General features: G+C 43.6%; 1 protein-coding gene across 7 annotated transcripts in view; it reads left to right on the plus strand.

Moving 5' to 3' along the window:
- Dop1r2 (dopamine receptor 2) overlaps window positions 1-11,371 on the plus strand; it is a 97,871-nt gene that overhangs the window by 56,314 nt on the left and 30,186 nt on the right. The window lies entirely within an intron of this gene.

An 11,371-nucleotide genomic window follows, 5' to 3' on the forward strand; every position in this document is an offset into this window, starting at 1 on the left:
GAGGGCGGACGAAGCCCCGCGAGATAAAAGGATTGAATCGGGTTCCAGCGGAACGATTGGTTTGTTTTTAAAGTAACGAGTTATTGAAGTGACGAGAGCTATTTTTCTTTGATTCCGCTTTTCTTTTTCCTCGGATATAAACTATGCAGATGCTGTTGTTTACGGAACACTTTTCAGCGGTTCCGATCCGATGCAGTTTAATTACTTCGTTAACCCCGTTCGCAGTTGAATAAAATGACTGTCTGTCCGGAGCGATGATATTTGAAAGTCGATACGTAATTTCGAAAGCAAACAGGAATTTTATTTCGTCCTCCGAAGAGCAACGGGAACCCGGGAATATATTTACATACAACTACCTACATACATAATCATATAAATAAATAAATAAATATGAAATGAAGTTACCACAGCTACCAGTGGATCGGAATCACTGTGCCTGCTGTACCAAGATTAAAAATTTCAAAGTGACAGGAGGAATAAAAAAATTGTATTCACTTTAGGGTGAACGCACGCGTTATATCGAAATAGTTCACGTTACCCTAAAATATCGTAGGGTAGCAGAAAAAAATTATTTATTACATATATCAAGGTCTTTCCCAGCAACAGCTAACCTTTAAGGGTTGTTTTCACCCTGAAAAACCACAAAGTAGCAGAAAAAATGGAGAATGCTTCACCCCTTCAGGGTGAAAACCCACATTGACTTTTAAGGGGTATTCTCACCCCTTAGTAGAACTAAATCGTAGCAGAAAAATTAGAAGCTTGCACTCCTCCACCCATGAAATGGGGGTTCTCACCCTAAAGAATCATAGGATGGCAGAGAAAAATCTGCTGTTATTAAGATTTTGTAGCAAGTTGACCCTCTGTGAGGGTGTCGTTATTATTTTATAGAACCAAAACGAATAGAAAAACATGAAAATCTATGCAAATTATTTTGTAACCGAAGAAAATAAAAAATTAGTGAGCTACAAATTATTTGACACTTGCATCGAGATATGAGAACTCACATTATTCTATAAGGGTTGCTCAACCTTGAAAACCCGAAAATAAAACTATTATACATAGTACTGCCATCGAAGTTGCTCACCATGTACGAAGCGGTAAGGGTAGTTTTCACCGCGACGACCGAAAAAGTAGCAGGGAAAAAAAATTACCCGACAGTTCCATCAAGGTTCTGAAACACGTACCATCCTGACAAGAGTAGTTTTCACCCCGGAGGAAGCAGAAGGTTGCAAAAGAATTACCGTGCACTTCCGAGGTCCCTCGGCAACCCCGCGCAGTTCCAAAACTGATCGGAATTTTCAAAGTTTCCTCGTAAGCAACGTCCTATCACCGATCACCGTCTCAGCAACGGAGGTGTAGAACGTAAAAGTACTAGAAGTTCCCGAAGAGTTTCACCTTCGACACCATCGACGAGGACGACTCGATTCCCAAGCCGATTGCGAGGTCTGAAGTTCAGAGTCACCAGGATGCCGGGATCGACGCTTACAAAGGGAACCGGAGGTAATAAGGGGGTTCAGGAATAGAGGTAGAGGACGCTGGACCATCCGCTGAACTTCTGAGAAACGCTGCTATTCGAATATCCGTCTCACGTTCCTCGCGAGAATCAACCCGGATGATCGCTGCCCGGCCTCCGGCTTTAATCAACCCCCCGTGAAACGAGACCTTCTGAGAGCGTTTTCGCTTTTCTGGGGAAATCGCTGGACTGACTTGAGCAAACTAGCTAGCAAAGAGAGATAGAGGGACGCAGAGAGAAGTAGAGGGAGGATGTGTGTGAAAGAAAGTGTAAGTGCAGAGGTGAGAGAGATAGAGTCAGTGATGAAGAGAGGGTGAGAAAAGTTAGTCTTTTGTGCTTTGACATATAGCTTGATATAAAAAAGTTTGAAGTCTACATGTAAATTAATAATAATATAAAAAATTCCCAAATATCATATTGCTATTTTAAAGTGCAGATAGTAAGGGAGAAAGATAAAAAAAAAGCTATAAGATGAAGTCGGAGAAAAAAGAATAAAAGTGAGATAGAAAGAGTTAGGAAAGGAAGAAAACTGAAACAAACAGTAAAAGAGAAAGCGGAAGAAAAACTGTAAGGAGTGAGGGTAAAAGAACAAGAGATAGAGATGGCGAGAGGAGTAAGTAAAAGACGGAGGGGAGATGGAGAGAGATAGAGAGAGAGAGAGAGAAAGAGGAGAGTGGGAAAGGGTGTATACAAGCGCAGCGAGTGTAAAGTTTTCTCCGGGAAGTTGGAATAGCCTGCGGAAGATAGGGGACAGAGGGCGGAAAGGGAAAGAGAAAAGGAGCACTGGCTGGTAGAGGATCGTTCCCTGAGAAACGCGTCCTGAAAGCACCGGCCCAATTGCCACGCGGTATGCTCTCTCACATTTTCACGCCGGGACGGGAATATCCGGCGCGTGCTTCCGTGAACTTTTAATCGAACGATCGGCACACGACATAGAAAGGCTATGCCATTCGCCTGGACCATGGCGAAACGATCCCGAGCCAGATGCTCTAAAAACCGTTAATCGTTATTTATTGCCCGCTGGGGGAACGGTAATCCTCCATATCCCATCGCACTTAATTACTATTATCGCCGACAATGATGCTTCATTGTGTTCCGTTACTCGATTACAAATGTAAATATTACGTTGTAACATACAGAAATTCTGCTGAGAGTGTAAAAGCATTGGAACTTTATGGATTCAGCGACGATTAGATTTCACCACAATTTTCAACATTAATATTTCTATACTAACGAGTTGATGCGATAGAAACAACACGGAGTCGAAGGTTACCGAACTCTAGACTCTTATTTAAAGATCCTAGAGCCGTCAGGAAATTAAAAAAAAATTCAGAACCCTAATTACAAATAAAATGCGCAACAGAGCAGTAACTCCCTACGATCGATTATTCAGATTACGGTTTGCGCTACAGGTTTGCAAGTTCGCGTAACGACGTCGCCAATTCGCGACAGATGCCGATAGACTTTTTGCCTAACGGCGAAAGAGCTAAAGCTCGAATCGCGTGTCTCCGTACAAAGGAGACAAGAGTTGCGTGGGGAGGAGAGAGAAAGAGAGAGAAAGAACGCGATCGTCGTGTTCAGACGTATACGCGGGGCAGTCGCACGTGCGACTATCACGCTTCACGGCTGTTTGCCGCGGTTAAATGCAAAATCGATATAGTCTCGGGCTTTCTCCGTGCACGAGGATCACCATCGAGGTCGAAAACTGAGCAGCAGCCGCGACGGAGCAGACCGGAGCAGACTATAGCAGAACCAAAGCAGAGCAGAGCGGAGCAGAGCTGAACGGAACAGAGCGGAGCGGAGCAGAGCAGAGCAGAACAGCCTCGGTCTGGCCAATGGTTATTAATAACGAATCGATCGGGCTCGAAAGTAGTTAGGGGAGTCGTCGGATGAAAAGCCGAGCCACGTTAAAAAGGGACGAGAATTTGTTCAAGGCTCCTTGCCGAATGGAAGGACTCGCGTAATGGTCTCCCGAGCCGGATCGGCTCGGCTCGCTACCCCGATCCATTTACCGCTCAAATGAATCCCGAATCATTATGATTCCCGCTCATGGTCCACTACACCCTTAGAATCGGCCGTAGGCTGGACGAGCATGACCAAATGCTTCGTTATCCAACGGTTTGCACGCTCGCAGACGATTATCGCGGACAGGTCGCAGAATCAATAGAGAAATCGCGCGAATGGCGCAACAATTCAGGGATCGGCTCGCACTCGCTCGTACACGGTCGTCAATAATTCGAGCAAACAGCTACTTCGAATCCATTAGTATCCGCACACCATCCTGCACACGTGTACACACCAAGATGGAATTACAAGCGGGATTTAGTGTGACTGTCGCACACCACGTTAATCCGAAGCCACTCGCGCCGAGTGGATCGCGTAACGAATACCGAAGGGATCCAGTCCCGTGGCCAGACTGCTCGACCCTGCACCCGTTGCCATGCACTTGATAACTGCAACCCCGTTTCGGATCGTTGCACTGGTGTTTTTGCGGCCGAGATCGGTCCTTTATAGCTGCGGCGCCGAGCCATCGGGTGCACAATGGGCTGGAAACCCGTTTTTCGTGGTAAAAATTCAATTTTTGGAGGTTCAAATTTTGAGAATATTTTTGTATACTATTGGCAACCCTTCGAAGCTTTAAAATCCGAAATATGTGAAACCAGTTATTCCAAGAATTTTGCCATATATACAATTTGTATGTATTATTTTTTATACATATATACAATTGGTATGAAATATACCAAAAATTCATTATACATAGAGCATGAAATAACAGGTTCGAATTAAAGTTTTATTTATACATTATTTATTATACGATGAAGTACTTCATGAATTATATATATATTAAAATCGTGTCGACATCAAGAATTTTAGAGGATCTAGGATATAAGTGAATTTTCATCCGACCGTTTAAAGTTAACGAGTCAATTCATGAAGTACCTCGGAGAGTTTTGAACTTCATTGCTACATTGTACATGGACACACTGTATTAATTGAAAGTAACGTAGAAGTTCCGCACCGACGTCTATTGACTTACATAATTATTACCTCATTTAACTAAACTGCCTCATTTAACTAATCGACGATTTCAAACTAAACGAAAACTTTTCTAAAAGAATTATGGAAATATTCCCCTTGTCTGATGAACTTACTGCTTTATTCGCTATGTGTACCATTTATCACTAGCGCCAATATCAGACGAACAATCACACTGGTATTTATTTGATTATTACGAAGACAGCGTTTGTTGTAACTCCGATTGACCGGACTTTTATCGCGGTGCGTGCTCGCGAGTGAATGAGACATCGCAGCAGGAAGAGATTAATTTCGCAGAAATACGCGAAGCCACCGAAAATCCTAGTGCCGGTTGCCACCGAGATCTGAAATCTGGGATTTTTCATCCGTTGGCGCCTGCTTTGCCGCCCTTACCAAAGGCGGGATGAAAATGCAGCCTTCACAATGAATAATTCACTTCTGGCGTAGCGCACGCTCGTCCGAGGGCCGGGCGAACCTTGACTCTGCGAAAATCTATCTTTGGAAAATTAAAACGTCGCCCGGCTGCGCACGGAAATCACTGTCAAGGGATGAAATGTTAAAGCGCACGTCCAATGGAATTTTCCCATTTGCCGTAAATAAATCAGGCATGTACGAATACTTGTAAATAAGCGCGAATCGATATGTTCTGGCCACTTGCTCCAACGACCATTCTACTATACGAGAATCTAGTTCTTTCAATTGAACTTTTAACAGACTCGAGATTCAATTATTCTTCCATTGTTCTCTATTTAGCTCGGTGTCGATACTTTGTCTGTTAATGAACTTTTGAATGATAGATATTTTTAAGCGACGCCTTTACCAACGAGTGCTGAAAAATTTGTTTCTGCACAGATCTACGCAATTAAATTACTGTATTTATATTTAATTAGAGAGAGAGAGAGGGAGAAAGAGCAAACCGCAAAACGGAAAATAGAAGAAGGGAACAAACCGCATTCTCCTCAGCTTCTGAAATTCCCTCCGCGATTTATGTTTTGAGTTTAAGCACGCGGCACCCGTTCCCGCGGAATTTGTTCTGCGGGTTTCTGCATTATTTTGCAATTCATAGCGGCGCAACAAACTAGGAACAAGTTCGAGACAACGGATTCCTCATTATCATTCCGGGCTGAAGGAAACCGGCAATTACGGGCGACCAGGGGGATCGTTCCGAGTCTAATTTGCACTTCGGTGCGCCAAAGGGAATTTTATCCGGTGGCTGGCTAAATAAATAAGCCCGGGTGCAACAGGAAACTGCGAGTACAGTCGCCGTGTCGACGACTGCACGGGAAGTTCGCATCGCCAGGAGCGATCGGGCGAGCCTGGCGAATTGTTTTATCGGTGACTGGGACAGCATCTGTTACACAAGGAACCGCGAACCCAGAACTCTTGCTAACTCGGTTGCCACCCGGTGCAACGAGCGTTGGACTTCTACGGCGAATTACGTGCCCGAAGTTAACGCGTTATTTCGAATCTCTGTGGCAGTCCTCGAATGACAGAGCGGCCGGAAACGCGAAACGAAGATCCACTTACAGTTTCGCAACCGCCGATTTCCCACCGCTACCCTTTCGGAACAAGAGAACCCGATATTCGAACAATGGTCGAACTGGTGCACTGTCAGTCTCATGACACATCGAACACACTTTAAGTCAGAAGAACTCTTTTATAAATGAACCAAACGACTTTAGTTTTTCTGCCACGATCTTCTTTGGCCAAGTTATTCAATCTTCATTATTATACAGGGTGGACCACGAAACGTGATCAGCTTACATTATTCTGCTGTTAGTGGATTGATCGGAATTTTTTTTAGCTGAAATAACATGGTTCAAGGAGAGCTTTGAGGTAATTATACCAAATTTTTCGTCAACCCTTTTTTTCTAGAGCGATCAAGGTCACCTACTGTTTTTTATAGGTCAACCTACAGCTTTCCTACACCCAACTTTTAGGAGATACTAACAAGGTCGATGAGTCTCGCAAGGGAAGGACCGCAAGTGTCCGACTTCGATTTTGATAATTTTTTGTGAGACGATGGTATATGGAATCCTAATGATGTATGCACAATATTAGGTGTAGTTACTCAATAGTTTTAAAGATATAAATAATTAAGCTTTCATATACCTTGAGGATACACCATGATTTGCAGCTCAAGTTTTCAAAGTTCCATTAGCCGTGTAAGTAGGTTGCGTGAAAGTTCAATTGTTTATATCTTTAAAGCTATTGAGTAACTACAGCTAATATTTTTCAGACACCATTAGGGATCCATATACTATTGTCTCACAAAAGATTATCAAAATCGAAGTCGGACACTTGCGGTCCTTCCCATGTCAGATTTGATTGAAACGTTGTACGGTTATAGATCTCGTTCTCCCGTTAACGTGTATACCCCATTATAGGCGCAGATACTCCATAGTTTTTAAGATATTTATAATTACATGTTTTCATTACCATGAATATACAGGGTGAACATTATAAAGCGTTACAGACAAATATCTCCAAAAATATTGATTATACATTAAACCATATTATTTTAATTAAAAAATCTTCCGATCGAACCGCTAACAGCAGAATAATCTAAGCTAATCACGCTTCGTGGTGCACCCTGTATTATAAATAATCACAGCAAATCGAAAGTTTGGAAAATTGCACAAAAATCAAAAAATTTTGTTAGTATTAGCGTGGATTTAAGGTGAGGAGCCTTGTAATGATCATTAGTAGTTTGGTCTACGATACTTCGTCGGCGTTTTGCAAAAGAGTAATGGAGTCAGAGTCCACAAAATTCAATGCACCAGCCTCATCAAATCCCTCGATTAATCATCAGCAAACCGCCGACCACCATCAAACCGTCGCTGCAAAACGCTTCCCACTAAACCGTAGATTTATCTACGCCGTTAGTTGTGTCCCGGGGATCATGCGATCGGGATCATAATTGAATCCAGCTGGCTGCGCCTGCGACGAGTCGAAACGAGTGTAGGCACAGTGTAAAATATTGCGCGCGTGAGTTTAATTTACAAGAGGCCGGTAGCTCGCGGGAAACGTCGCATTCCACGGGAAATTGCAGCGCTGCGTGGCTCGTTGCATCGGTGCAATGCGCTGTGGTCGATCTTTCTCAAGAATGGGACAAAAATGGGAGAAATAACAATCGTCTAAATTGGACATTTTGGAAATGTTTTGCATTGTTTGATCTATAAGTAGGATTTTTATGAAAAATACAAAAATTTAGCATAAAAACCGCAGTCTATCTATAAGTGTCCCTCACTTGTAATTATTCAGCTTTGCCATTATGCAACTGTACTAACGACGTAAAACACATAAATATTGAAACCATGCTGGCTGGTATACTAACGATTAATCATCGCGTTGGATGACGTGAATAGATGTAACAATAACTATTTCATTTTTATGTTTAATCCAACAATCAGCACGTAAATCTAGAGGTTTTAGTGCGGAATGATCAAACTCCATAATGCTTGTCGGTTCGCTAACGACAAATCGATGAACTGGTTGGTGCGGGTGGATTGAATTTTATTAGATGCGCGCGATGCTTTGGTAAAACACTACTTTGTTTTTTGGTGGCGACTTTCAGTAGAACGTTCTTTAATTGAAGCTACACTTGCACGCTGCATCTATCATCCTCTTTTTTATCTTCTTCATTTAACTCGTTTAATCAATCTCCATTTTTCTCTTGTACCAGCTTCCAATTTTTGCTTCCTCTCTTTTCTCTGTTTTGCACACTTTGGCAAGGATACAATTCCTTATGCTCCCTTCCTTCGCTTTCACTTCGTGATGATTTGAATAATTTCTCTGACGAATCAAAGGTCCATTTTCAACGAGGCGTCTCGCGGGTCGGATAATTCACGTGTGTCGGGTGCGACTGGTCCGGGGGCGGATCGACGCGGGTAGCAGCCACTGCGTCGGAGCTCGATGACGTCATTGCGTGACGTCAGGAACCGCAACACGTGGCGAGAGAACACGAGACACGGCGTACAACGCCGATTGCGGAGGAGTCGGTTTCCAGAAGACACCGACGCGACGGGGGTTGCTCGGGATTTATAGCCCCGTCATGTGGAAGGGGTTGTCAGCGAACCATCCCCCTGAGAGAACGCCAGCATCCACCTCCCCCCTCCCTCATTCTGCCTTGCGTTTCGAGCTGCAGACGTACCGGCGCCCGACGTCCAGACGTCGAATCGAGACCTTGGTGACCACTGACCGTGTCTTTGCGTCCCAATTCCTGGCTAATCGCGAATCCCGATGTTCTTCTGGGTTGAACGACTCCAGAGAAGATATACTCCTGACACTCGTCACTTATCGTTACCAGGCGGCGGATTTTATGCATCGAATGTAGTGTCTGTCATCCTGAGGCTACATATCTTATGATATCATAATGATGTGGCCTTCTGGAAAATTTTAAATGCAGTAGCAAGTAGCAAGAAATGGGGATTAGGTTAGAACGATTTCGTTGACCCACGGAGAATCGGTCTCGAGGATGCTGTCTAGGCTGAAGAGGGTCTTTGAGAAGGTACGGTGAGTAATGTCTGTTCCTGGCGACAACTAATCTACTGGAGGCGTCAAACAGATCCGTGGCAGAAGGAAATTTCGATCCGCGACAATTCCACAGTGTCGGCCACGGTTCAAAGCGTTGCATTAAACTGAATTACGATTCGCGGCGTGTCGCAAGCGACCTGGGAAAAATCCCGTGAAAAGGACGGCCAGCGAAGATAGCTTGGAAAACGCTGAAAGCGGAGAGAGCCCCGGATTGGGTCCTGTTAACGACCTCTTTGTTATCGCGCGAAAAGTCGAATTTGCATTCGCCCCAGCCGCCTGCACGACACCTTGCTATCTCCAGGAGATTTTTCTGGGTCAAAGGATCCTCCGGACACCGTCGTGTCGCCCACGCCTCCGTGATAAAGGGACACGGTCTGCAACCTAAATCCATTGTCCAGTTCGCCAGGGTAAGATGGAAACCCGGTGGCAATGTCAGCTATGCCGAGCAGCATCCCGGTACTTTGTGCAACACGTGTCACCTAATGCGGTTATCTTCATCACTCGCGATCCTTCATCGCCGCGTTGCACGTCTTCTACCGGGAACTCCGATAGTGGACTGGCCAGCTTAACGAAAGGACACAAGGGCGCATCCTGACGGGAATAAGATTTGATCCTTTGCTACTCCTCTGCAGCTTAGACTGCTGGCTGCCAGATGATGGTGCGTAATCCGGTGCACCTGGTTGCATCCGAGGAGACTGGAATTGTAATCTCGTGTTAAGACTAGACTTTGTCCACTTCGAGGGATGGGGCCTTGGGAAATTGTTGGCTATATAAGCTCACACAAAAGTGAAATAGATATTTATTTTCTTTCTTAATGTCTTAAATTACATCCACTAATTTTTGTCGTAAATGCTTAAAATCCACTGTCTAGCTAGAATCCGAATATGTTGCTCTGAAATAGATTAATGGAGAAAGTAATCCTTTGAATGTGATTTTTTTCAATGTACTAGCATATTGTAAAATACAATGCATATTTAATTTGGCGATTTAAAAGAGTCACAAGCCAATTATAACACCATAAGCTACAGGTACATAATTACGTCACCAATAACCAAACACTGTCACGGCTATGAGACAACCGAGGATCGATTGATCGCATACCTTGCGACTTGAGCAAAGCCACGGATTATCCGTTCACACGCACACGTCTTGTTAAGCTAAGCCCAATTTCTGACCAGATTCCTAATGCTGTCTCGAAATTAACGCTTTGGAGGCTTGGGTGTATTAATTAGCTTCCTGACGACAGTGCTGTAACTATTAGCTTTAATATTCGGATTAATTGCTGTCGTGCGTGTCCATGAATGGCGTTAGGGACGACTTGTTGAATCGTGAGAGAATTTGCTAAGAAATCTTTAATTTTTTATCGGTTATTTTTCACCCTGTGATTTTTGAAAAAGCTATTATTTAGGGGCGTGAAAGTAAAGAATTCACCCTTTAGAATGAACACAGGCATTTTAATATTTGTTTGACGTGAAGTTATAGAAGTTTGAGGATCGGTCATTTTTGGATTCTATAATTCAGTGTTCCTTGATGTTTACGGAGTATTATTCTCCAGCGGGGACAGACGCTCCAGCGCGAACACTATGGGGGAACATTAACGGATGACGCGCTATAAAGGTGATCGATCGATGCGACACGACCGTGGGCATGGTCGCAAAGCCGAGTATAATTTTAAACGGCCGCGTGTTTTGCCGACGCGACGCCCACCCGATCCGCTTGGGAAGAGAAAAAAGATCGGAAATTCGATTCGGAGGTGTAATGGTGACGTCAACGGGTGTGTGCCGGCAATCCCATCACACCTGACGTTATCGTGCACTACCATGGTGGATCCCCACCGTAACACCCACACCCGAGGATCTAGCCGAGGAAATTCTACAATTACGTCAATCTATCGGAAAGGAAATAAAGAGTTGCAATATTTTCTATAAAAAGACGCGTTGCAAATGTGCAGGTGCAGTTTCAATTTTCTTATGGAAATTGATCTGGGAAGTTTGTTATGGGGACTTAACTACGTTAAGGGTACTTTGACCGCTTTTTAGTGCGATAGTGATAAATATAATTGTGGCTGGACATACTAAAAAAATATATAAAAAAAGACTTTTTAAAAACCACCCTTATATAAAAATGTATTACAAAGGAGAAAATAATTTTTTTAGACGTTAGTGATTATAAATAAAAGCGTGGAGCGCTAAACTATGTTGACGTAATCTTCGTGGGCGCTCCACGCTTTTATTTATAGTCACTAATGTCTAAAAAAATTATTTCTCCTTTTTAGTCCATTTTAAT

Source organism: Lasioglossum baleicum, chromosome 15 (assembly GCF_051020765.1).
Source record: "Lasioglossum baleicum chromosome 15, iyLasBale1, whole genome shotgun sequence".
NCBI lineage: Eukaryota > Metazoa > Arthropoda > Insecta > Hymenoptera > Halictidae > Lasioglossum > Lasioglossum baleicum.